At 45.4% G+C, this 25,582-nt stretch overlaps 1 protein-coding gene across 2 annotated transcripts in view; it reads left to right on the forward strand.

Moving 5' to 3' along the window:
• Positions 1–463: 463 nt before the first annotated feature.
• Positions 464–25,582, forward strand: part of B3GNT2 (UDP-GlcNAc:betaGal beta-1,3-N-acetylglucosaminyltransferase 2) — a 36,246-nt gene continuing 11,127 nt past the window's right edge. The window contains exon 1 of one of the 2 annotated variants that reach the window (XM_053284429.1): positions 464–1,021. The gene's annotated coding sequence lies outside the window, so the exon portion shown is untranslated. Of the gene's footprint in view, positions 1,022–1,823; positions 1,963–25,582 lie in introns of those variants that run through there. The other variant, XM_053284428.1, reaches the window with a different exon arrangement.

Here is a 25,582-nt window from a genome sequence, read left to right on the forward strand (position 1 = left end):
GCTTTCTCCTCCTCCTACCCCTGGGAATCTCTTGCCCCACCCCCCGGCAATTTGAAATGACATGACGCCCCTTGTCCGTAGCAGGATTGCCCTGATCTATCAAAAATGCGGCATTTGGGGGGCTGCTGAGCAGAAATCACAACGGGTCGGGATTCGAATCGAGTTTGGGGAGAGATGGATGGGTGGGGTTCCTTGTGGGAACGAAAGTTAGCATACGCTGAATTCTAATGAGAACGTACCACAGCAATCCCCTGGAGGAGATGCTGTTTTGACGCACTAATTGCTTGTGTGTATAATTACGCCAGATGTAGGTGGAAAAACTGAAGCACTAATTCGCTCTGATGGCAGAGAAGGAAACATCTGAAAGCAACAGCAAGTATGTTCAGATCGTGTCATCTGATAAGTTCTAGAGCGGGAAACCACGAGGCAAATTGGTGCTCTGTGTCGATACTCATTCGCTGTCACGCTAGGAACTGATTGCTCGACGCTTGGCATGTTTACATGGAAGTTCGACAAAGTCTGCCGAATTCAAAGAAGCTCAGTCATGCCCCACTGAGCGTGCGTAGGATTGCAGCCTGCCCTGAAGAGGCTGCAGAATTTCTACCTGGGCTCCTCCTCCACAGTGGCCTGCTGAGGACTGCACTGAGATCTGTTACCGCGTGGCAGAAACGGGCAGGTCTGGTTTAGGAAGCTGGAGTTGCTTCTTCTGGGCAGATCTCTAACCTTTTGTTTATTAAGGACAAACACAAAAACGACCTCTGCCGTGGTTGCCTGTTAGATAAGGATGGCAAAAATGTTTGCGTGCTTATCTTTGCTTCCCACCTCCCTCCTTTGGGTGCGTCGTCGTCGTCCCCTCCTTGTCCTCGACGTCTCTGGAGGGCAGAAGCACGGGACTGAAGTCCACCTCCCCCTCCCCCTCGTGGCCATCCGCCTTAATGCGTGGAGTCCTTCGTTATTGGGTCCCGAGAGGCCGCCCAGGAGGTGGGGCTTCGTGCTTGTGAGTTGCCTCGTCCTAGCTCAGGTCAGTTTTCAACGGTGGCGGCTGGAGCACGGTGATGGGGACAGGAGAACGAGGAGGGCTTTGCTGGGTCCCGCGCCGGCTGGCTTTGGGATGCGGAGGAGGGGGCTGCTGAAAGGGGCGGCGGGGAGCGGGGCGGCACGTGGCCGAGCCGCGGGAGCGCGTCGCTGAGAGGCACGAGAGCAACAAGTGACCGCCTTGCTCCCCTCTTCCCACCACCTGCGAGCACGAGCACCACCCCGCCCCTCTCCCCCCACAAAGTTACGGGTCCGAGCCCTGCCCCCACCGCGGCTCTGCAGCAGACAGGCAGCCCGGGAGGGGGTATGTCTCCCGGCAGCAGAGGCGGCGGCTGGCTGTCGCTTTAGGCTCGCAGCTACACGGACAGTTTCCCTAAAAGCAGCAGTCGGGAAGGAAGACCGTGTGGAGGGGGGGTTGCTGCCGCCGCCGCCGCCGCCGCCGCCTCCTCGGGAGCAGGAGTCCGACTCCAAGTGGTTGCTGCGCGGGAGTGAGTCACCCAGGCGTGCAGGGGAGGAGGAGGAGAAGGGAGGAGGAGGGAGACGGAAGCGGTGTGTCTTCTCCCTTCCCCGCCGTCGGTCGGAGTCTGGTGAGGGCGAGGAGACGAAGCCCCTCGCTTGGCCCCCCACGCTGCCGGGCCTTTCCTGCGCGCGGCGGCTTGTACTTTCCCGCCGCCGGCCTCGCCTGCGGAGGAGGGAGCCGCGCCTCAGGGGACGCTCTCGGGGGCGGGAAAGGGTCGGGAGAGCGAGGAAGGAACTGAAACGGCGCGCAAGGGCGGGCAGCCCCGGCAGGTCTTGGAGCCGCCGCCGCCGCCGCCGGTGAGGCCATCGGCACCTGAAAGCGATGGTGGCGGATCCTCGGACGGTGACAGCAGCAGAAGCCGGCAGCGCAAGAGCAACAGCAGCGGGGCCCGGCCATTGTCTGCCAAGGTAAAGGAAATCTCGAGGTCCGGGCATTCTTGGCTCTCCCGCTTCGTGTGGCGTCGGTTTCTATTCTGGGGAGGGAGCGAAGCCGGGCTGAAGCCACAGCCGCGCTCTTGCAAGCTGCAGAGGCGGCTGGTTCGTGGTGGGCCCCCTCCTGGCTCATCGGAGCACGGGAGAGGCTGCTGGGGTCCTCCCCCGCCCCCCGGTTGCTTGTGGGGTTCCTGCGCGTTCATGTTCACACAGACAGACGCACCCACACACACAACTGCCCTCTTTCACAAGAGAGTCTTGTGGCTCCTGAATGGCGAGCAGGGAGCATAAGCTTCCATGGACGGGGAGCCCACTTCCACAGATGTGTGGGCTGTGGTACATGAAAGCATATGGTACAATAAATGTTTCGTATTTCAGGTGCCACGAGCCTCCTCTTAGTTGTGTTCGCAACAGACTGCTACCACTCAGGAAGCCTGTTCCAGAGTTCTAGTAGGTTTCCACCACTCCCCGGGTGCTTAAAAGCAAACTGGATGCGAAGTGGAAAATTCTAGCCTAGATGGTGCTGTACGGGAGTGGCGTCAAAGTCAGTAAAGGCAAATGAGGGAGTTTCCTCTTCGGGTATTCTAGTGGCCCCTTGAATTGTACTGTTCATTTGTTCAATCATTCCTCTCTAAATTGCCTAAATGGTACATGCCAGAGTACAAACAAAACATTGGTTTTTAGCCTAGGAAGACATTTGGAGAAGCAGGATTAAAATGGTAGTGGTAAGATGTGGGTGATAAAGGGAACGTTTGAACAGATTTCTGCTGGTATTGCCCAAGCATCAACATGTCATAGAACGGTTCAGAGTGAAAGTGATAGACTCCTGCGTGTAATCCTGGAGAACTGCTGCCAGTCAGTATAGTTAATATTGAGCTGGATAGACTAATGGCCTGACTTGGTATATGGCAGCTTTGTGTGTGCATAAGTGTAAGTGGCCTTGAGGTTTGCTCTGAATCTTATACCAGACATTAAGTGGTTCACTGGGATATAACACTGGCTGCTTGTTCTTGATCTTTGCAATCTCCTGGTGTTGAAGATGCATCATCATATTGGAAAAGACAAAATGCAACACACAGGGAGTCTGTTTTGAAGAGAGATACTCTTCCTGTAGCCTCTGTGCGGTAATGTGGACAAATAATGCTCTTAAAACTGGAAGCAGCGAGCCAATGTAATCCATGTCAGTTTGACACTTTAGTTATGCTTCACGTATAGAAAAGTAAATACATGGAAATTGAGACACTGACATACTGAAGGGAATAACAGTCTCCTTGGGTTTTCAACACTTGAGGGCTTCTCTAAAATCAGTTCTTTTTACTGGGATGCTACTGTATTATCTCCCCCCACCTCCAGGGTTTGGATGTTTTAATTTGATTGATGGTATGTCTTGCACAAAGCTATAGTCTGATTAAAATGTGTATTTCCATAAGAGCATGGAAACTTTTAAAGGTTATAACGGTGTCTTCACACATACGGAAGTTCCTAAACTGCGTGGTGTAGTGGTTATAGTGCTGGACTAGGACCGGGGAGACCCGAGTTCAAATCCCTGTTCAGCCATGAAACTAGCTGGGTGACTCTGGGCCAGTCACTTCTCTCTCAGCCTAACCTACTTCACAGGGTTGTTGTGAAAGAGAAACTCAAGTATGTAGTACACCGCTCTGGGCTCCTTGGAGGAAGAGCGGGATATAAATGTAAAAATATTATTATTATTTATTATTATTAAGTGATACAAATATAAAAACTGCCATGTGGAGTGGCCTTATATTGTCTCCTTTAAATGTAGTCCATATAACTAGGAATTCATTAGTTCTCCAAAAGTGTGGTGGAAGATACATCGTTATCCCTTTAAATTGATTCCCAGAGAATATACTACCTCAGTGCAGTTTCTATTTATTTATTTAACAAACAAACAGCCTGACTCCAAAGGCTCTTGGTGGTGAAGTGTCCTGAAGAGCTGAAGCTTAAGTTCCCAAACTGGCTGGGACTGGAAGGTGTGGACTGTAGAAGGTGATCTTGAGGTCCGCTCCATCAAGTTCATATAATATAGTTTAATGAATAATGCCAGGATTCAGCTGAGTAACATGAAATCTGCTTGGATGAGAATGGGCTACTTTTTGCTCAAATAACTTTTTGCTCGATAAAGAAAATAATTGAATCTGTTCTTGAATCTTTCAGTTCCATGCTGAAGGCAGAATAAATTAGGCAGGTTTTTGTTCTGTATCAAAACATTTTGTAAAAGAGGGTAAACGTCCTTATTTTATGGTAGGGAAATGGCCAGTCTTGTCCTGTCTCTGACCTGTCATCCTCGTGACAGTAGTGGAGTAATATCAGTTTGGGGAATAGAACCCATGCCTGGGGTGTTATGTCAATGCTGTTCTGACGCTGGATGATCCCTTTGTTGCTGTTAAGCCCTGCTTTGGGTAGATTGTATCTGTATAGGTGAAGGGCGGCAAAAGTCTGACTTGTGCGGTTCAAGGAAGTGAATTCTTTATGGTGTGTTCATGTTCTAGAGATGGGATAGACTTGCCACTTTGTCCTCTCTCAGCCACGTGCTGGGACAACTGAGTGATAGATTAATGGACTGGTTAGGGTCTGGAGATTAGGGTCTGGAGTGGAGGTGGGTTGTAAAGAAGGTGACCTTTAGGGAGGGAGACTGTTGGGAAAGAACAGGCGATTAAGGGGGTAAGGCAGAGGAGAAACTGAGTAAAGCAAGAGAGCTCTTGGCCATAAGAAGGTTCTTCTAGGAAGTGCTCACTCCTGGTAATTGTGTCCATCCCTGATACAGCAGAGGAAAATGAAAGTTATTCTATGGTTTTTGATATTCAAAGTGTGGGTTGGAAGCTTGCAATACTTGCCTGCATGTGTGCAAGAGAAGTTGAAGGTTTTGTCTTTGTGGTGGGAATTGCAGGGTAAATCACCATTATTCAAACTGGGGGGTGGGAACAGTATTGAAACTGTGGAGTGGGGGATCGTGTTTGGAAGTAAGAGTTACTACTGACTGTGGATTGAAGTGTTTGTTGAATGTGTGGCATGGATTAAGACTAAACAAAGGCAGAGAAGCTTGCTTGATGATATTAACTTAACTCTTCAGTACCAGTTAATTCTTTCAACCTGTATTTCTGAAATACTACTTTTTAGCAGAAGTGTTTGAAGTTCCCATTGTGGAATTATCAGTTGGATTTATACACCATAAAGAACAAATCATACATGGGAATCTTGCTTTGTACATTGTTTTTAATGAATCACAATACTTAATGGTTCTTTTAAAGTTTAGATTTTTACATGATACCTGAAATTTCCAAGAAAAAATCAATTTAAACCAGGTTAGTTGATAAAAGTTCCTGAACAAGCTTGCATACTAATTTGGTATAAACAAAACATCTGTTTAAAACTAGGTAGAGCCTTCATACTACCTAGGAATGTATTACAACATTTCTGGTCATGTGATCCATTTGCCATCTTGAGCAACAGAGATTATATGTGTTCAGGGATGCAATTGTGAAATTGGGGGATTTGACTCCCTCAAAATACATGCAAGGGCACTAGGTAAGGTCATTTATGTGAAGACTGAGTGCAGAGCAAATTCCAGAAACCAGGGCTTTTAGATACTGGACAGATAAGTTTTTCCATGACATAGAAAGTAAATGTCCATGCTGTTTCGTTGACAGTCTAGATCAGGGATGCTCAACTTCAGTCCTCCTGCAGACGTTGGCCTACAACTCCCATAATCCCTGGCTATGGGGCACTGTGGCTGGGGATTATGGGAGCTGTAGTCCAAAAACAGCTGGAGGGCCACAGTTGAGCATCCCTGGTCTAGATAATAGATGTTGTCGTGTCAATGAACTTAACGTTTTAGAGCTTTTCTCCCCCTACCAGAGCCCCAAATCCACTGGCCAGAGTTGATCACAAAATGATACTATGGGATTGGGAGTGATGTCAAAAGTAAGCCTTGCCAAATTCGATGGGCCTTGCACTCAAGTCAGTACATGGGACTGCAGCAGCCATTCATGGGACACCAGCCTTACTAGCCAGTCCTATGCATGTCTTTTCATAAGTAAGCCCTGATGATTGTACATTGTATGAAAAATGAGTTTTGAGGGAAAAGATGCCCAACATTTTTATTTTTATTTTTATTTTTATTTTTATTTTTTTATTTTAACATTTATATTCTGCTCTTCCTCCAAGGAGCCCAGAGCGGTGTACATAGTTAAGTTTCTCCTCACAACAACCCTGTGTAGTAGGTTAGGCTGAGAGAGATGTGACTGGCCCAGAGTCACCCAGCAAGTCTCATGGCTGAATGGAGATTTCAACTTGGGTCTCTCTGGTCCTAGTCCAGCACTCTAACCACTACACCACACTGGCTCTTAGCTACTGCTACTCATAGCTACTGTGAAGCATACTATCAAGCACTACTTGCATAAAAGATAGTGCCCCCTCTTTCTAACTTGGACTGCATTCTTGTCAGCTGGGATTAGAGTGAGCCATGCCATTTGTTCCTAGCCACTGCTACAAGTTCTTAGTTGACCATCACCACACTGATGATGATACAGCTACTGCTGGAGTCACTACCAGGAAGACTGGGCAGGTTATGCTTCAGCCACCACCCTAAACCCTAACAGCTGGGCTGAGTCAGCCAGAAATACCGCCCACCTTGCTCCTCCCTACTACCGCTTGGTCAGGGAGTAGGAAGCATCCAGCCAAATTGTAGTGAAGGACATGATTTAATCAGGGTGGATTTATTTAGAACCAAGGGGAAAGACCAGTTTAAATAATTGATTTAAATCATCCCACCCCAACTTATCTAGATATTTCCAAAGTAGAAGTGAATACTAATTGCTTGGTACTGATTCTGAGCCAGTTGCAGAGATCAGGTAATTGTTGGGTAAAAAAGTCACAGGTGGATCAAGGGGTGCCACTTGTGACTTGCTAGTCCCTGGCCCCTAGTATCAAACAGGACCTATTGTTCTCTATGATGGCTGACAAAGATGGCTTTCCACATAAAGTTCGTTCTTAAAAAAAAAAAAAAAAAAAAGAGCAAGCTTTCATAAGTGGGTCAAGCTCAGTTTTAATATGTCTGCATTAAGCTTAGATTTCATTTTAAGCCCGGTTATTAAGAGAAACATAGCTGAAATGTAAAATTTAAAAGGAGAATAAAAAAGCATTATCTTTAGTCACCTACCATTTAATAATAAAAATACTGGATTTTTTTAAAAGCTCAGTTTGTGATCTTAAAAAAAAAAGTTGATATTGCAATGTTGTACTACTTTCAGTCCCTATATTTTCATCATAGCTCTGAAATTTTATGCAGGTTCACAAGCGTCTGTTTTCTTCCCCTGGCCTGCATGTGGAACTTGAGTTGTAAGAGAGGCCTTGCACTGCCTGGAAGCCACATGGAGTGTACAGGTCACACAACAAAGAGTTGTTGAACCATTATGATCTAGGCTGCAGTCAACGTTCTGCCCGCCCCAGCCTATTGTGTTATATAATGCTGATCTCAAAAGTCACACACTTTTGCCTTTGGTTTGTTTTTATAGAGAAAAGCTTTGTGTGCTTTGCCAGAGTAATGGATTCAGTCTTAGGGTCTTTTGAGTTGGACTAATATGTTTATATTTACATCCAGATATCATCATTTTAAATCAATTGTTTCTTTAAGGAATACCTAGCACAAAATATTCAGATTTTGAAGATGCTCTTACTTAAATTTTGAAAAGTCCAACTTCAGTAATTTTTTTAAAAGTTACAAGTTTACACTAACTTCAGTTGCAGTGTTATTATCATAGTTCTGTAATCTAGTTACTGTTATTCATCTTCAGATAAAATGCAGACTGGCAAGGTTTGGTATATTGCCTCTTCACACAGGGATCACATCCGCTGAATGATCTTCAGACAGATCCTCGTATCAGATGTTTTTTCATCTGGTAGATATTATAAATGCTTCTCTGAGGAAGGGCAGGATGCTCCCCTGTCTTAAAGAAGCAATCATAAGACCTCTGAAGAAGAAGCCTGACTTGGATCCCTCACAGTTAAGCAACTACAGGCCTGTCTCCAACCTTCCATGGCTGGGCAAGGTGATTGAGAAGGTGGTGGCCTCTCGGCTCCAGACGGTATTGAAGGAAACTGATTATCTAAACCCACTTCAAACTGGCTTTCATGCCAGCTATGGGGTGGAGACTGCCTTGGTTGGCCTGATGGATGATCTCCAAATAGGTTTGACAGAGGGAGTGTGACTCTGTTATTCCTTTTGCATCTCTTGTTGGCTTTTGATATTATCGACCATAGTATCTTTCTGGAGTATCTGAGGGTTTTGGTGGGAGGCACTGATTTGCAGTCATTCCAATCCTATCTCTCAGGCAGATTCCAGATGGTGTCCCTTGGAGCCTGTTGCTCTTCAAAATGTGAACTTTTTTTGGCATCCCGCAGGGTTCCATACTATCTCTAATGCTTTTTAACATCTACATGAAACTGCTAGGAGAGATCATCAGGAGACTTGGTGCAGCATGTTATCTGTATGCTGATGACACCCAAATCTGTTTCTCCATGTCAACATCATAGGTGAAGGCATAACCTCCCTAAATGCCTGCTTGGAGGCAGTGATGGGTTGGTTGAGGGATAACAAACTCAGACTGAATTCAGGTAAGCCGGATGTACTTATTGTGTGGGATCAGAACTCGGGAGACAATTTTGGTCTGCTGGTTCTAGATGAAGTCACACATCCCTGGAAGGAACAGGTATGAAGTCTGGGGGTGCTTCTGGATCCAAACCTTTCCCTGGTGTCCCAGAGATTACCAGAGGTGCTTTCTATCAGGTCTGGCTGATACTCCAGCTGCGTCCATTTCTTGAGATAAACAACTTCAGAACAGTAGTACATATGCTGGTAACCAGTGTTCCCTCTAAGTGATGTGTATATGTATGTGCACACAAGTTTTTTGATGTCCACTCTATTAATTTTACATCCTGCTCAGGTTGAATCAGGAAGGCTCCATTATGAATGCAAGTTTGCACACACTTCCTTGATACTGCCGCCCAGAACAAAACTTGTTCTGCACACAGATGAAAAAAATTAGGAGGAACACTGTAGCAACCTCCTAACTTCATCACTGCAATGTGCTCTATGTGGGGCTGCCTTTGTACATAGTCCGAAAGCTGCAGTTGGTACAGAATGTGGCAGCCAAGTTGGTATCTGGGTCATCTCAGAGAGACTATAGTACTCCTATACTAAAATAACTCCTCCCCTTTCCAGCCTCCCCCCTCCGGCCTTCTTTGGGCCTTTTTCAGACCTTTTAAGCCCTCTCCTGACTCGCGGTGGGCACTTTGAAGGTTGTCGCAAATGTGCACTGGCTATTTGTGTGCCCACTCAGAGCAGCCCAGTTTGATGGAGAACCAGCTCAATCTCGCACATCCCTAATTGCTACCAGCTTGTCTGGTGGCTACACAGGGATGGACGGGCCTTATCTGTTGCTGCCCTGGAACTCTGGAATGGGTTCCCTGTTGAAATAAGAGCCTTCCCATCTCTGACAACTTTTTAAAAGTCCTTAGTCTTATTTTTTTCACCAAAGGTTTTTAACTTGACTGTGGTTTTAAATTGTGTTAAAAGTTTTCATTTTAATCTTAATTTGCTTTATGTTGTAATCAGCACATAGAGAGAGGTTTGAGGCAGTCTACAAATTTGATTTTTAAAAAAATCTGAACACTTAAGATTAATGTGTGTGATCTGTAGTTAGAAAGTATAAACCGGAGAGGGTGGGAAATCTTGGGTAGCAGCTTTCACCTACAGCTCTATTAAACTGTCAAAGCCAGTACTCTATTGTCTCTGGTTGTATAGATGTTTGCTTCAGGCACTGAGCTTAATAGTTTATGGAGGAAATTAAGTGTGTTTGTATTTCACAGACTGATCAAAGTACACAGCATCCTCTGCTATTGCAATAGAATAGAAAATTCACACATCAGCTGTCTGGTTGCAGAATGAAATACTTCTTTGCCTACAAGAAAAAAAAAATCACTAAGAAGAAAATATGGAATATAACATGACTGAATTTTCCTACAAACAAACGCTGCATGTAGAAAACTTGATGTCAGGAGGAAGGTTAGGCTGGCACTTCTGATATTCTACTTCTCTGTGCAGAGATGAAGGTGTATTCAGTAGCATGAGCCCGAACCTGCGCTCAAGTATACAGCCCAGATCTCAGCCCTGGGTACTATTACTACTTGTGTGTACTAATGATAGACAAATGTTAAATTGGTGGTAGTATTGCTAGTATCAGTGGCAATAACAGTCCCTCATCTTTAGGTCACTCATATGCAGTAAAATGGTTGAGTAATGAAATGTTACATTACTGTATATAGGCGAAGAAGAAACTGGAATGGAACCCCCCTGAGGGCAATTACTATTTAACCCAAGTAGAACTCCCTGTGTGGCTGGTGGGGTGGTTGGATTTATTTATTAATAACAGAGAGAAACTTGATGAAATGATTTCATCAGCAGTGAGTTAATAAAAAACCCAAATAGACCTCAGAAATAATAAATAATAAAACTTTGTTAGCTGCCCCATAACAAATTGTTCTCTGGGTGGCTCACAACATATTAAAACATGAAATAAAAACACACAACACTTTAAATCATAACAGACCAAAAGGGGAAAAAGAAAATACAAAATACAAGCAATTTTAAAACTCTTTAAAAATCAGTTAAAAATCAAATGTAAAAATTAAAATTTAAAAGAGCTGAATGAACAAAAACGTCTTTACGTGTAGAAGGTTCCTTGGCATGATTAAACATTTCTTTAGTTAGAACTTGCTTGGGGAGAAATCTTAGTCAATCTTCCAGATTGTTGCAGTATGTGACACACACACACAGAGAACACAGCCCCTCTTTCAACATCTTGTAGCACAGCAGAAATTAATTCCCCCCTGCCCCCCCCCCATGAGCAAGTATGCTTCCTACAAAGGGATCAAGAAAGGTAGCAACATATTCTGCTATATCACTGGAATTCTTAAAGGTGCATCTCTGCTTATGAGCTGAGCTACATTCAAGATGAGTGTCAAACAAGAAACCACTTCCCCTCCCTGGTCTGAGCTACTTCCTTTGTTTTTCATTGATCATCTCCTACACTGCCGAAAAGGAAAGGGAGAAAAGAACCAAGCTGGGCTGGTCTTCGTTCTGCACTCTGTGAAGTTTAGAGGTGGAATGAGGCATGAGAGCCAGACATGTGTGTGACTTCGTATTTGCCAAGAGTTTGACTTAGCTTCACGTATAATTCTTATAGTCTACACCCCCTTGAACATTTGTCACATTTTGAGTTACTCCACTCATCAACACACCATACTCCACACATTTCAGAGGAAACAAAATGTGTTTATTATTTGGGGGTGGGGTACATCCAAAATACAGAGGTGAAGTGAGATAATTGGATACATCTCCATCTCCGAGTCAGTATTCGGTGAAAGCACCTTTGGCAGCCGTCACAGCCGTGAGTCAGTTGGGATAGGTCTCCACCAACTTTGCACACCTAGATTTGTCAATATTAGACCATTATTTACAAAACTGCTCAAGCTCTGTCAAGTTGCTTGGGGAGCCTTGATGGACAGCAGTCTTCAAGTCATGCTACAGATTTTTTATTGGATTTGGGTCCAGGCTCTCACTGGGCCACTCAAGGACATTGAACTTTTTGTTCTTTAGCCACTCCCGTGTATCTTTTGGCTGTGTGCTTCAGGTGTTGTCATGCTGAAAAGTGAAATTCCGTCCCAGTTTCAGCTTTCTGGCAGAGGGCAGCAGGTTTTCCTCAAGGGCCTTTCTTTACTTTTCTCCATTCATGGTCCCTTCTCTCCTGACAAGTGCCCCAGGACCTGCTAATGAGAAACAACCCCATAACATGATTCTGCCACCACCATGCTTCACAGTAAGGATGGTGTTCTTTGGGTGATATGCTGTGTTTGGGTTTCCACCAAATGGTAGTTCCTTTGCATTCAGGCCAAACAGTTCTATTTTAGTTTCGTCAGACCACAAAATCTTTTCCCACATTGCTACAGTATCCCCTGTGTGTTTCTTTGCATACTTTAAATGGGATTCAGGGTAGGCTTTCTTGAATAACTAGCTTTACCCGCGTAGAGCACCTGCGTGCTAGTACTGAGACAGTGGCAAGAGATCCTCCCTTGGGCCTGCCTTCCTCCCAAATGCCAGGAGAGGCTATTTTTGGGCCATTTTGTGGCATTTGGGAGGCAAGGAGCCTGTGGGAAGAGCCCTTGCCGCTGTCTCTGCCACCATCCCTGCCACAGGTTTAAAAGGCCATGCCCACTCCAATACACTCCAGCGAGGCACACATTGCCTTAGCACTTTATATATAGAAATGGCTTTTTTCTTGCCATGCTACCATACAGGCTAGATTTGTGGAGTGCTTGGGATATTGTTGTCAGATGCACACTATGACCTCTCTTGGCCATGGAAACCTGTAGCTCTTTCAAAGTTCCCATTGGCCTCTTAATTGCCTCCCTGATTAGTCTCCTCCTTGCTCAGTCATCCAATTTGGAGGATGGCCTGATCTAGGCAGGGTCTTGGTGGTACCAGACACCCATCCACTTAATAATCTTGACGATGCTCCGAGGGCTATTCAAGGACTCTGCCATTCTTTTATACCCATCTCCTGATATGTGCCTTTCCACAACAGTTCTTTTGACTGCTTAGTGCTCATGTTTGGGTCTTTGCTTTGAAATGCACTATCCAGCAGAGGGAATCAATAGGAATTATTGAATTTATCTTATGTGACCCACTAAAATTTAACATGGGAGGCGTAAATCTCTTGGTGTGTGTTCTTAAAGGCACCTGGTTACACAAGAACTTAGTAGGGATGTGCACAAAACCAGCCTGTCCTGTTTGGTTCAAATTCAAACCAGGTGGGTAGGTTCGGTTTTGGTTTTGCTCGAACCCCCCTTCGGTTTAAATTCGAACCAGTTCTGAAAGGTTCTACATAGGGTATAATGGGGACTCGAACCAGCCCATTACTCCCTATGTAGAGCACCTAGGGGCACAAAACTGGGGTGGGTAGTAGGCACCCAGGGGTGCCAACTACCCACCTAACCCCAAAGCAATCGGACACTTCTGTGATTATTGATTAATTTCTGAAGATTTTTCCAATTTTTATATTCCTCACATGGGGCTGCTTCAAATCTCCATTATTCCCTATTTCCCCCCTTTCAGGGGTGCCAGGGTGGGTCTGCGGGCATGGCAGGTATGGCCCCAACTCCACCCAGGCAGCCTCAAGTTTGTAGGATTTATTGTTTGTTTTTAAATAATTGAAGAGTTCACAGCAATCAAGGGCACACACTGTTCCACTTATGAATGGGGAGAGACTCCAATGCATTGCAGTGGATGGAAAAATTCTTTTAAACCATTATTTAAAAATAAACAAAAAATCCTACAAACTTGGGGCTGCCTGGGGCAGGGGGATTGAGGCCATACCTGCCATGCCCCCAGACCCACTTTGGGGGCCCCAAATGGGAGACTGGGCTGGATGGGCTAACTCAAATCTCCATTATTCCATATGGGAGGAATACAAAAATTGGAAAAATATTCAGAAATTCATCAATAATCACAGAAGTGTCCAATTGCTTTGAGATTCGGTGGGTGCTTGGCATCCCTAGGTGCCCACCACCCACACTAGTTTTGTGCCCCTAGCAGGCCACCATACCCACATACAGTGACACAACTCAGAAGACAACCAACTGGGAACAAAAAACCACCACAGAAATAACTGCAAAGCCAAGGGGACCAAACCAAACAACAACACACAGACTAGCTACACAACAACAGCCATAAACCAACAGGACCTAACTAGAGGGTGCAAGGCAGTAAAACCAACCCAGCATGCAAACTGCAAGGAAAGAGGGGCTAGGCAAAAACACACCAATGCACTGAAGGAGAACTTAGAGTAACACACACCTGGGTCTTCTCCTGCTCTTCTCTTCATGTGGTTTTGCCTGTGGGAAAAGAAATGCCTCAGACTGTGTCTGGTCCACCACATCTTTTCTGGAGGCCATACAGGGCCCCACGCACATGTTGGCACCAGTGCAGCAGTGTGCATGCGTGTTTTTGTTTGGGGTGTGTATGTGCTGCTAACTAGAAGAGGGGAAAGGGAGGGAGAGCTCTGAAAAAATTAAAGGGATAGGAAGGTCCAGCTCAGAGGTGGGAGACCACGTTCTCATCATGGTGCCGGACCGGTGCATGCACATCTGGTGTGTGTGTGTGTGTGTGTGTGTGTGCGCGCGTGCCTGCCTGTGTTCCAGCAGAACCAAGGGGGGGGGGCTCTGAAAAAATTAAAGGGATAGGAAAGTCCGGCTCAGAGGCAAGTCAGTGGAGGCCACACATGATGTGGTGTGGCGGGAGAACACCTACTCATCTTGGCTGGTGCATGTGTGTCCGGTGCATGTCAGCAGAACCAAACGAGAGGGAAGGGGGGGGAATAAAAACAATTCACAAATGCATATATACAATACACATTACACAAGTATATATACAAATCCAGCTATACAGTAATATTTACACCACCAAGAACTATCTATACACAAACTGGACCAAAAACACTATCTACTACAGAAAGGAAAGGAAAAACCTCTATTAATGACAATATCCAGATACACACACACAAGAAGAAACCTCCACACAAGCACAAACTCACACACGCAACACCTATCTACACAAGCACATACTTACACACACTGAAATATTTACAAATACACATTTTAGTCCGGCTGCCCTCCTAAGCAACCCATTTTAAAATGTACATACTAACAAATACACATTTTTAACAGTCCCCACCTCACTCCCGCTGCCTCCCCCCAAGTCACTTATTTACACATCAACAAATCAACATTTTTACAGATCTAGAGTGCCACACTGGCACAAACCACCTAGTGTGTGTGTGTGTGTGTGTGTGTGTGTGTGCGCCCACGACCCCCTGAATGCTGTGGTCAGGTGAACTAGGGGCTAGTTCAGCATCTGTTTACACCAGTGGGGGTGTATCCAGTTGCCAAGTCACAGCACTAGTGAGCATGCTGTGACTTGGCACAGTTGAAGGAGGACCTGGGGAGGGGAGGGATGAGCGGAAGCTGCTGCCGGGCAGGTGACCAGCACCATGGGCCAATCACTCATCCAGCTCAGGGTAGTCCAGCAGGGGGACGTTTACCGTGAGGAAAACCAACTGCTCGACCAAGCCAGGGTCCAACCAGGACTGAGCAGGTGTTACCACATCGCCAGCGCGTGAAAACACCCGCTCGCTCTGGACGCTGCTTGGCAGGCAGGAGAGGAGGCGTGCAGCAGCTACCACCAAGTCCAGCCAGACTTGGTGGTGGGTTGCCCAGAACTGCACATGGTCCACCTCTGGGTCTTCCTCCACAGGTTCCTCCAAGTACTGGGCAACGCATTGCGTAGCACTGGTGAACCTGGTAGGCCGAGCCTCCCGCAAACTGGGCAAGGCGCCAAGACACACCCGCTTAAACCACTGGGCTGATTTAGCAGGAGGAACTGCCTGCTGCATTGGTGCTGCTGCCTGGGATGCCGTGCTGTTGGACTTGGAAGAGGAAGGGGCAGGAGCTGAAGTGCCACCCACACTATTGCTGCTGGGTGTGGGTTGTGAATGTTCAGGGGGGTGCACCATCACCACTTTCCTGCTCTCTGCGGGTCCTAGTGACCTTTTCCTCCCTAACTCTCGACCAGAAGTTCCCTCCACCTGGGCAAGTCATTGGCGCAAACTGTTGGGAATTCTCTCTGGTAAGAGAATCCCTTTTTCATTACAGCAGAGTGCACAGAGGCACAACACAGAATTTAGTTAGGCATGCGTGCATGCTGAGAGTAAAGTAATTTGGAGCCAGTTCATAGTTTCAAATCAATATATATGGTATTTATTAGAGAACTGCATTCTGGATAGGAAAGTGAGGAGTTAGGATCTCTAATCTAGCTAGCTGGCTGGCTAGCTGGATGCAGATGGATTCTGCATCTCTGCACACATGGTGCAGGGAGAGGAGCTTGCATGTTGCGAGGTAGAAGGAACAGGAGAGAAGGGAGAGAGGAAGGAGGAAGTGTCCCTGAGATTAGCAATCTACATTCCAAAGGGATAGTGTCTGAGCAGTAGAGAAGGGATGACCAATGTCTTGACCCTCTAGCCCTCTGACTCACTAGTCTGTCCTCCACTGTCATTGAGAAAAGAGACAGCGCAAAGTCCTTAACTTCCAACACAAACGACATTGCCATTGATGGTCGGGTCACAGAGACAAGCCATGACATACTCCCTATCACCCAACGCACCAACCAGCCTGTTGACAACCCCTCTGGCATGGTCAGCGAAGTCTGGAGTTCACCCATGAGCTTCTCCAGGAGGAGAGCTGTGGGCCGGGCCTGGCTCAGAGGAGTGATGTCACCACACAAGCTCTTTGTCAGAGCAGCAAGAGCTCAGCCAATGAAATTAAGCAAAACAAGTCACACAAAATGGAGGACAAGTTTGAAAATGGCCACTAGAGCTTTCAAACTGGCTCAATCGGTTCAAACTCGGACCGGCATTACCAATGCAATGCCGTGTTTGGTTCGAGTCTTCAAACCAAACCGCTTCAAATTTGAACCGGTTTGAACTCGAACCGGTTTGCACATCCCTAGAGCTTACAGCATTACAAGGTGGGTGGAGACTTCTCCAGTTGTTACATTTCATTTCAGTGTATTTTGGATGTATGCTTTCCCCGACAATAAACACACATTTTAGAAGAAACAAAATGTGCAGTATGCTGTGCTGAGTGGAATAATACCTTATTTAAATGCATGCATGACTGACACAACAAAATATGACAAATGTTCAAGTAGGTGTAGACTCTCTATAGGTACTGTATGTCACTACAGAACATTTGTCCTAGTCACTACTGCACTTAGAAAGTATTGCAGTGATTCTTGCTATTAATTAACTACATTTGACACAAAGCACATCATTGATTCGGTTCAATCTCTGTTTAGGTTGAGAAAATCTGAGTGCATAGTACATGAAATCAAATGCAAACATCAGTAGTTTGATTCCGTCTCCTCCTCAAATTAGTAGTTTTCTTCCATGGACATGTTGGAAACCAATGATTGCAACTGCTGTGTAGTGGGTCGCTCTTGATAGTAACAGTGCTTATCTCATTAGACTGTGATGTGTTGCAAATGACAATATTTGGGCTAAAGGTCTGTTCTTTGACAGTGGAAAACAAATAACTGGTTTCAGAAGAAGCAGCCAAACAACTCATGATCCATTTAACCTCTGCTGTTTATCCCAGCTTCTGCTAATTAATGGTTGCATTCAGATTTATAAATCCTGTAAACGTGTCTGACTTTAATAGTTGTCTCTTGCAACATCCTGTGACTCTGCAAGTTGTTAGTTAAAATTCAGGTTAATCTTACTCAAACGTCATTGCTGTGTCCCATATTTCAAAGTTAATTTTATTGTGTCTCTTAATGGGAGCCAAGCTCTCGTCATCACAATTTATGATCTTCACTACCGTAAACATTTAAATCAAGATCCTGTCATACATCCTCAGACTTCTTATTGAAGAGGGTTAATCTTTAAATTTAGGCAACTTCATAAAATCCGCAAGGAGTCTTGAGGCACCTTGAAGACTAATATATTTATTATGGGATAAGGTTTCGTGGATTACAGTCTACATTATCAGTTGCATGAGTGTTCTCAGTAGGCAAGTATCCGTTTAGCCACTGCACGACACCAGTTCTTAATTAATGTAAACAATGTGTTTGGGAACAGCAAGCTTATTGTAACAATAGTTGTAGGAGTACAGTCTGACCCAGGTTTTGACCTATCTTAGAATTGAGTTATTAGATGTTCACAGTAATCAAAAGCTGAAACTTATAATTTCTACCCATATGCGTAGGCATATGCACAAAATGGATTTTGCATTCTGTTTTGAGCTCATAATGTAAATGGCCAAAACATTGCATCGGAAACAGCAGTCAAGCAGGCTGTTTAAACTAAACGTTTTGAGTGTTTTGGCCATAGGAAACAATGGGGAAACTTGGGACACTCCATTGTTCCTCATGGGTAGCTTCTAGGGATACCGTTGGGTGGTAGGGCATGATGGGTGCTAACCACCCATGCCCAAAGTGGATTGGGTGGTAGGGCATGAAAGGTGCTACCCACTACCCAACCCACAAAAGAAATGGGCAAGCAGGCAGTTTTTAACTATTTTAACCTTTCACCAAAAGCCCCATAGGATCCTATGGGAGGTTTTAGGGAAAGGTTAAAAATTTGTTTTAAATCATCCACTTGTCCATTGCTTTTGTGGGTTGGTAGTAGGTAGCACCAATCATGTCCTACCACCAAACCCACTTTGGTGTTGCTAGGAGCTACCCATACAGTACATTGGGGTGTTTCTAATTTCTCCATTGTTCTCTGTGGCTAGAACAAGCTGCACTCACAGAGTAAATGCACATAAGTTTTGCATTGCAATTCGCAATGCACTTTGCAACCCTGCCTTGGGGCGGGTGGGGGGGGGAACCACTACAGAAGCACACAGTAAAAGGGAACTTGTCTCTCATGACACAGAACACATATTTCAAACACAGTCCAAAAATGGCCAAAAAAGACTCACTGACCCAGAATCCACTGCCAGCCACAGTGTGTGCACTGCAGTAACATCATTGGCACAAGTTGCTATCTTGCACACAATTGGCTCCTTATTTTACATCCTAGCATTGCAACAGCTGTCACAGCAGACTCCTTTCCAGCAAGCATAGCCATATAATGAGGTGTAATGAGGTGCCTCTGAGGTCCAATATATGGTGTTGACCGCCATCCAGTTTGGGAAGGATGAAGTACCGGGAGTAGAAGCTGGGGCTTGTCACATTCACAACCTTTTCGATCACACCCTTCAAGAGGAGAGCAGAGGCCTCCTGCTCCAGCTCTGGAGTTGACAGAGTAGTCATGAGCCCGGACAACAGTGGTGTCTGGCAAAACTCTAGGGCATAACCTATGTGTATGACAGTGAGGACCCACTGATCCACAGTCACCTTGTCTCAATTAATAGCGAAGGGAGCAAGGTGGGTCCAAAAGGCCATTGCTTTTTTTGAAAAGTATTTGGTCGCTGCCTCTGAAAGGGAGACTTGTATCAAGGCTGGAACTTGTTAACTCGAAAGGAATGCTCCGACGAAGATGGTTGCTGCAGAGGAGCTTTAGCCTGCTGGTAAGGAGACCATCTGGACTGTCTCTGTGGTTTAGAGATAGAGGAAGAGTAAGACATAGATTTTGCCATACTCCTCAGCTTCTGCACTTTCTGCAAAGTCTCATCAGTCTGTTTTGCGAAGAGGCTAGAACCTTCAAAGGGAAGATCCTCAATTCTAGCTTGAACCTCATAGGTCAATCAAGAGGAACGCAGCCAGGCATGATTTCTAGGAGCCACAGATGTGGCCATCACCTTAGCTGCACATTCCACAGAATGTCTTGCAGAGTAAGATTCTTGTTTTGCCACCTGCACAGCTTCACGTAGGAAGGCCTTTGCCGGATCCCGCTTATCCTGGGGAAGGAGAACTAAAAAGGGGGCCACCTTTCCCCATAAAAAATGGTTATACCTGGCATTATAGGCCTGGTAGTTGGCAACTCGCAAACGTAGAGCTGACGCCGAATAAAGTCTCCTCCCAAAGGAGTCCAATTTTCTCCCCTCTTTATCACCCAGCGCAGAGTGACTGCGACCCTTAGACTTATTCAGGGAGACCTCCACCACAATGGAATTTGGTGTTGGGTGATTCTCCAGTACTGCCATATTAAGTGGCAGAGGCACTGGAACTTTAGCCTCCACATTAATGAGACTGAATAAAGGGTCCAGTTCCCCTTTTTGTTGCACATCAAGGCTCACCCCTAAAGTCAAGGCCATGCGGGTCACATAAGCCGAGTATTGTTTCAGATCCTCTGATGGAGACACAGGTTTAGAGTCAGATTGAATGTCCAAGGGAGATGATCCCAAAGAAGCTAGATCTGAATCAGGAGAGTCAGGGTCGCCCCATTCAATATCCATCTCTGGAGATGTAATTGGATTTGGAACCAATTCCAGAGGGATGGTTGGAACCTCCGAGGGATTATCCATGGGGGTTGGTACTGACCCATCTGCTTTTGTAGTCGGTATCAATGAAGGCTGTGTCATCGGAGGCAGAACTGGAACTTCCAATGGCAATATGTGCCCACTAGTGCAGTCATGCAGATCCCATCGAGGAGAACAAGAGCGAGGCCTTCCTTCCAAATGCAAAGGGACCCTATGTAAATCATGTCTATTCCCACAGTCATCAGTCGCAAATTCCTCCCAGCACCGAGATACGTACCACAACTTCCCATAGTCAGAATAAACAGAGCAGCAATCAGAGGGAAACTGTCTATACACACCATCTTCTCAGCGCCAATCTCAACGGGGGGGGGGGTCATTCTCTACGTGGTACATGGAACCTTGCACAGAGTCATGGTATCGACGAGAGTATGACTGACCACATCAATCCCTGTGACCAAATACTTTTCAAAAAAAAGCAATGGCCTTTTGGACCCACCTTGCTCCCTTCTCTGTGAATTGGGACAAGGTGACTGTGGATCAGTGGGTCCTCACTGTCATACACATAGGTTATGCCCTAGAGTTTTGCCAGACACCACTGTTGTCCGGGCTCATGACTACTCCGTCAACTCCAGAGCTGGAGCAGGAGGCCTCTGCTCTCCTCTTGAAGGGTGTGAAAGAAAGGGTTGTGAATGTGACAAGCCCCAGCTTCTACTCCCGGTACTTCATCATTCCCAAACTGGATGACAGTCAACACCATATATTGGACCTCAGAGGCACCTCATTACAAGCGGTTATGAATGCTGTCAGTGCTGACTGTTCTGGCCCTGTTGTAGCGGGAAACGTGGATGGTCTCGCTGGACCCAAGAGATGCGTATTATCATATCTCTATATGCCCACAGCATCGCCATTTTCTGTGTTTCAAGATGGGGAAATCACCTATCAGTTCAAGGTCCTACCGTTTGGCCTGACAACGGCCCCGAGGGTCTTTACAAAGTGTTTGGGCCCCGTGGTGGCGTTCCTGCAAGAAAAGGGGATACAAATACTGCCATGTCTGGACAATTGGCTCATTCTAGCAAGTTCAAAGTGGGCTGGTTTGGACTCTCTCAACGCAGCCATAAACACTTTGGAGGGCCTGGGCTTACAGGTCAACTTAGGAAGTCCCAGTTGGAACTGATCCACAGGATACAGTTTATAGGGCTGATCTTCGACACCCGCTTGAAGAATGTTTTTCTCCTGGAGGCTCGTATAGGGACTCTTGTATGGTTGGCTTTGGCTTTCATGCCTGTTAAGTCATATAGCTGCCACCATGTATGTGCTTCCGGATGCGTGTCATTCAGAGGTGGTTCCTGGACATATTCAACCCCCTTTTGGATTCCGTTCATTTGGAGTGCATGCCTCCTCGAATAGTGTGTGAGGCTGCTGCTTGGTGGGTCGAGATCCATCAACTGGGCCTCAGCACTCCCTGTCATGTGCTCCCTCCACGGTGGATGATTACAACCAATGTGTCAGAGCTAGGTTGGGGCGCTTATATGGACAATTATTGCCTGAGCAGCCATTGGACCGCAAGAGAGATGGGTCGACACATCAATTATTTGGAACTGCTGGCTGTCTTCTGCGCCCTCAAGGGGTTCTTACCTATAATTGCGGGTTGTTCGGTGATGATTCAGGCCAACAATACAACGGCAAAAGCCTACATAAATCGACAGGGAGGCATGACCTCGAGGAGCCTCTTGTTCCTTTCCATTGGCCTGTGGCTGTGGTGTGTGGCACCACATGCGGTCTACATCCAGGGAGACCTGAATGTTCAGGCAGACACTCTGGGAGACTGAAGACTGTTTCCCACAAGTGGATGTTGGATCAGGGCTTGCTTCAAGACTTGTTCGCAATGTGGGGTGTTCTGGTTCTTTATGTCTTTGTGTCACAGGACAATGCTCAGTGTGCCTTCTGTTGTTCAAGGGGAGGGGAAGGGAAGTGCTCTCTGGGTGATGCGTTCATCCTGTCCTGGAAGGGCCCCTTCCTTTACCTTTTCCAGCTGTTACCACTCATACCGTTGGTCCTTTGCAAGTTGAGGGAAGACCACTCCAGGGCCATCCTGATAGCCCCTTGGTGGCCCAGGAGGCCCTGGTTTGCAACTCTGATGTGGCTGGCAGAGACGTATGTGTGCCTTCCCTCTCTACCTTACCTTCTGTCCCAAGAGAGGAGTCAGGTACTCCATCCAGAAATCCGGTCTCTACATCTGGCTGCGTGGAAGATATTACCATCTTCCCATTGAAACTCAGAGACATCTTGCTTGCTGCTAGGAATCAGACGAGAAAGTCGTATGGTCATAAATGGATTCATTTTCGTGCCTTTGCTTCTCAAAATGGTTTTCATGTTCTTAACCTGTTTGTTCGAAATGTTTATACTTATCTTTTGTATTTAAAAGAGTCTGGTTTGAAACTCTCCTCTCTCAGGGTACATTTGGTGGCCATTGTGGCACATTTGCCCACCACTGGGATTTCCTGGTTCAAGGACCCACTGGTGAAGAGTTTTCTGAGGGGGCTGTCACATGTTTTGCTGGATGACCGTGTAATGTCACTGGCTTGGGATTTGTCTGTGGTACTGGCTGGTTTGTTACGCCCACCCTCTGAGCATTTGGCTTCTATTGATCCTCGCCTTCTGACTTAGAAGGTTGCCTTCTTAGTGGCGATCAGGTTCTCAAGGAGGGTGAGTGAACTGTGGGCTCTGAGGGTTGATTTGCCATATCTTCAATTTCATAAAGATAAGTTCGTACTCCGACGAGATGTTCATTTTCTTTCGAAAGCTGTTTCTACTTTTCACCATTCCCAGCCAAATTCCTTACCTGTATTTTTTCAGAATCCTTTGTCTGATGTAGAACTCAGGTTGCATTGTTTGGATGTTCAGAGGGCGTTGTCCTTCTATGTTCAATGGTCTGCACAGTGGAGAAAAACTCCTTCTCTGTTTGTTATGTATGATGGACCTTGCAAAGGTTTGCAAGTTTCTTCGCAGTCCCTATCTAGGTGGATTGTTTCAGCTATTGAACTTTGCCATAGCTTGGCAAATAAACAATTGCCTGGGCCTATTAAGATGCACTCAGTTAGGTCCATGGTGGCCTCTGTGGCCTTTGATCGTGCGGTCCCGTTAGACACTATTTGTTAGGCGGCTGCTTGGGCTTCACCCCATTCCTTTATTGATGCCAGGGCACAGAATGATGCAAAGTTTGGCAGGACTGACCTGCAGTCTATTTTCAGTTGATGTACTTTGTTCCCATCCTCCCCACTCAATTTACTGAAGGTGGACTCCGTGACTGAGGGGATGTGGAGTGGCACAGCCGCATATAGTGGGCTGGGGGCAGGATTCCCACCTAAATCAGGAGAATTGAGCTTGTTAGGTTTCAATAAGGTCTCTGCACAGGTGCCTAGCCCATTGGTGTAAAAGGACAGATGACCACTAAAAAAACCAAAGTTACAGGTAAGCAACCTGTAGTTTTCATTTGGGGTCCCTATATCTTCCCCTCCTCGTCAATCAAGCACTGAAGTTTTGCTTTTATAAGATGACAGTTACTTGGGGACGATGAAGAGCCTTCATTGCTCTGAGCATCTGTTTTGTAGGTGTCCTGTTAAAATGCTCTAGCAGTTTTGTGTTTCTCTGGACTGCTGGTTGGGTACACAACTCATAGTACATGAATAGATTTGTCTTAGTCCTCAAGCTTTTTCCTCCTCCTCTTGTCTCCAGCTCAAAAAACTGGAAATAAAATGTGCCTTCTCAGAACACTAAAAAGAAAAAAGAAATAAAGAAATAAAGTTGGTCTGCCAGGCCTTCAGATTCCTTGCTAAAAAAGCTGTTTAAAAATAAGGTGTAACCTATTTAAAAGCTTACAGAACTGGTTAAATTCCTGAACATAGTCCAGTGCCAACCATGTGGATTTTCCGAGAAAATTTGATTTGAAAAATACTCTGATGTCCTAAACAGGTTGTGATCTGATTTACAGTTTGGATTGTGTGTATCTGTGGCTTTAATTTAACACACATACCCCGCCCGACTCCATTTACAGATACAGACCTGGTGTGAGGGAGTTGTAGGTTTCCTAAAGTTCCCTGAAGAAAATTTAATTACAATTTTGAAACTTCCCAGTTCGGCTGATATCGTTCATTTATGTTACTAATTAACTCTATAAAACTAAGCATTTTTAGGAATGGAAAACCTTGCATCTCGCATCATGCTGAACACACATAAGTAAACTCTGTAGTAACACTTAGCCCATAGAAGGTGCTACTGTTCTTAACGTGGTTTGCCAGTTTCCATTCTACAGCTGTACATTAGGAGAAGTAATAACTGGAAATTTCTTGGGGGCAGTGGTGAACCCAGAATGATGCTCCCAAAACGACTGCTTTTGTGAAGGAAGTAAGCCTGATTTGTGGTGGATGTAGCAGCTATGGTCCGTGTGTCATTTTGTGGTGTGGTGTTTTGTTTTGTTTTTTACTTTGCTGCTGTTCGGCAGAGAAGAAGTTAGATTCAAATAAAATGGTGGTGGCTGCTAAGCACTTACAAATTGGCTGCCAGTAGTATGAAAGTTCCAAGTAGGCTACATGAGGAGAGAGGCAGCAGAAACTTGGGAGAAGGGAAAAAGAGAAAAAATAAAATCGGTTCCAATTATTTGTTGAACAATAGGATTAGAGAGGCCCTAATCTATCTATTCTGAAGCACTATTTGATAAAGCTTTATATGAGGTAGAGGACGGAATTGCTGTTAGGGGCTGAATGTATAGATAGTCTTAGGTATGCCGACGATACAGTATTAATATCTGATAATGAGAATTATATGCAGGCAGTGTTAAATAGAGTAGTACAAACAAGTGAACAATGTGGTTTGACCATTAATACCAATAAAACTAAAGTAATGGTCATTACAAAGGAGCAGCCTGATCTGCCAAACATTATAGTAGGAAATAATAATGCATTAGATATAGTAACGTCATATAAGTATTTAGGTTGCTGGTTAAATAATAAATGGGATAATACACAAGGGGAAAAAAATCAAGAATAGAGCAAGCAAGGGGTGCTTTTACTAAAACGAAGAAAATTATGTAACCATGGACTTAATTTGAATTTAAGGATCAGAATGACTAAGTGTTATGTTTTCCCAATCTTGCTTTATGGAATGGAAAGTTGGACACTCACCAAAGATGTGTGTAAGAGGCTTTAGGCTTTTGAAACATAGATGGATAGAAGAATGCTGAAAATATCCTGGGTAGATGGTCACCAATTTAGAAGTTCTGCGAAGAATTAATAAAAAACGTGGACATTTTAAGAACAATAAAAGAAAGGAAACTGGAATATTTGGGGGCATGTGATGAGACATCGGAGATATCGTCTTATGCAATTAATATTGCAAGGAAATATCAAGGGCAGGAAGAAGGAAAACACCATGGTTGAAAAACCTTAGAGACTGGTATGGTAGAAGCACTTTGTCAGTATTTAGAGATGCAGTGTTAAAACTAAAGAAGTCTGGACTATAAGATTTGTAGCACCTCTGGAACCAC

Source organism: Hemicordylus capensis, chromosome 1 (assembly GCF_027244095.1).
Source record: "Hemicordylus capensis ecotype Gifberg chromosome 1, rHemCap1.1.pri, whole genome shotgun sequence".
Classification (NCBI taxonomy): Eukaryota; Metazoa; Chordata; class Lepidosauria; order Squamata; family Cordylidae; genus Hemicordylus; species Hemicordylus capensis.